The sequence below is a fragment of the Electrona antarctica genome (assembly GCF_951216825.1).
Source record: "Electrona antarctica genome assembly, chromosome: 20".
Classification (NCBI taxonomy): Eukaryota; Metazoa; Chordata; class Actinopteri; order Myctophiformes; family Myctophidae; genus Electrona; species Electrona antarctica.
In genome coordinates, this window is record NC_136801.1 from 931,296 (window position 1) to 933,795 (window position 2,500).

The following is a 2,500-nucleotide window of genomic DNA, read 5'->3' on the forward strand; positions in this document are numbered from 1 at the left end:
GTTTAGACGGCCCATCGGTGGTCCCGTTTAGACGGCCCATCGGTGGTCCCGTCGCTTTAGATGGCCCATCGGTGGTCCCGTTTAGACGGCCCATCGGTGGTCCCGTTTAGACGGCCCATCGGTGGTCCCGTTTAGACGGCCCATCGGTGGTCCCGTTTAGACGGCCCATCGGTGGTCCCGTTTAGACGGCCCATCGGTGGTCCCGTTTAGACGGCCCATCGGTGGTCCCGTTTAGACGGCCCATTGGTGGTCCCGTCGCTTTAGATGGCCCATCGGTGGTCCCGTCGCTTTAGATGGCCCATCGGTGGTCCCGTCGGTGGGCCCATCGGTCCCATCGGTGGGCCCATCGGTGGGCCCATCGGTCCGCCCATCGGTGGTCCCGTCGCTTGTCGTGTTAGAAGTAATCAAACCTCCCGTTGTCGTCGATCCCCTCGGGGGGGGGGGGGGGGGGTTGGCTACATCTAGCTACTTCTAGCTACTTCCAAAATGGCGCCTGGTGCAACCTTGAAATAGACCCTGAAGAAACAAATCGCTGGGCGTCCTGATTTAACACATTCTGGGCGGGAACCCCTTTTGGTGTTTTAACTAAGCATTATGTTATACTTTAGCTATTGAAAAATAGCAGATCTACAAGCTCATAGCGCGCCACTCGGTGGCGCGCTATGAGCTTGTAGATCTGCTATTTTTGAAATGAAAATGAATGGTTCCAAAGTGGGGGAGTTTCCCGTTCTCTCTGTCTGGGTGTCTCTGCTCTACGTGTAAAGGGTCTTCAGACAACTTGTTATGATTTGACACTTCAATTAGAACACACTTTAATCTAATTGAGACTGCAGGGGACATGCTGGCGGGGCCTGGCTGACTGGATACCCCCCCCCCCCCACTCACTCACCATATGGGAGCGCCATGTGCCATCTGTGCGTGTGCGTGCGTGCGTGCGTGCGTGCGCGTGTGCGTGCGTGCGTGTGCGTGCGTGCGCGTGCGTGTGCGTGCGTGCGTGTGCGTGCGTGTGCGTGCGTGCGTGTGCGTGCGTGCGTGTGCGTGCGTGCGTGTGCGTGCGTGCTCGCGCCTGTTCCAGGGAGTAATTGAGCGAGGGATTGATCGCCTGACTGTTAAAGGTGACTAATCACTTAAAGGTGAAGTGAGGACACTGCTTTCATTAACCCATTCTGGGCGGGAACCCGTTCTGGTGTTTTAAAGTACGTTATACTTTAGCTATTGAAAAATAGCAGATCTACAAAGCTCATAGCGCTATGAACTTGTAGGTCTGCTATTTTTGAAAAATGTGCCTCAAATCTTTGAATTATATATTATTAAAGAGTGAACATTTTAACTCAAATCTTTGCTTCTGGGGAAATGTCGACGTCAGGCCTAAATGGGTTAAAGAATAAAAATAAAATATGATAATGACCAGACAGATGACATCCGTTTTTCACCAGGAGACATTAATGAGCACAACAGTTTTGTGTTTCGTGTCGTGCCGTCCCGCTCCTGTGAAACTCGGCTCTCGCTTGGTTGGTTGGTTAGTTAGTCAGGAGGTAATGGATGGATTCATAAGCAACGGCTAACGACGTCCCTTCATAATTATGGGTTTAATTGTCACCAGTGACACCTGCTGTCAATCAAATCCTTAACTACACCAAGGACGCGTGTTCCGCAAAACTTTACAAAAAAAAGTTTTTTGAAAAAGATTTTGCAAACCATTTTTTTCACCCAAGTGTCAATTATCGAATGTAATCCTGGGCGCTACACTCCCTCTGCCAACCTGGGGAGGGCAGCGGAATGACCTCATGCCTCCTTCTATGCATGAGGAGTCCAAGCTGCTTCTTTTCACCTGACAGGGGGGAGGAGTTTCCCCGGCCGGACGTAGGCGCGTGGAAGGAACGCGTTATTCCGACCAGTTCCTTTCCCCTCCATCAGGCGCCCCGGCTGGCCAGGGGGAGGCAGTATAGAGACCAGTTCCTTTCCCCTCCATCAGGCGCCCCGGCTGGCCAGGGGGAGGCAGTATAGAGACCAGTTCCTTTCCCCTCCATCAGGCGCCCGGCTGGCCAGGGGGAGGCAGTATAGAGACCAGTTCCTTTCCCCTCCATCAGGCACCCCGACTGGCCAGAGGGTGTCATTCTCCTGGTATCTTTGGCAGTGTCCTGCTATAGTCTCATTCTCCTGGTATCTTTGGCAGTGTCCTGCTATAGTCTCATTCTCCTGGTGTCTTTGGCAGTGTCCTGCTATAGTCTCATTCTCCTGGTGTCTTTGGCAGTGTCCTGCTATAGTCTCATTCTCCTGGTGTCTTTGGCAGTGTCCTGCTATAGTCTCATTCTCCTGGTGTCTTTGGCAGTGTCCTGCTATAGTCTCATTCTCCTGGTGTCTTTGGCAGTGTCCTGCTATAGTCTCATTCTCCTGGTATCTTTGGCAGTGTCCTGCTATAGTCTCATTCTCCTGGTGTCTTTGGCAGTGTCCTGCTATAGTCTCATTCTCACCCTTGGCATATTCCATCGTACAGATT

General features: G+C 52.3%; 1 protein-coding gene across 1 annotated transcript in view; it reads right to left on the bottom strand.

Annotated features, from left to right (window-relative positions):
- Positions 1-2,500, bottom strand: part of col11a1a (collagen, type XI, alpha 1a) — a gene marked incomplete at its 5' end in the record, with an annotated part of 155,517 nt that overhangs the window by 40,917 nt on the left and 112,100 nt on the right. The window lies entirely within an intron of this gene.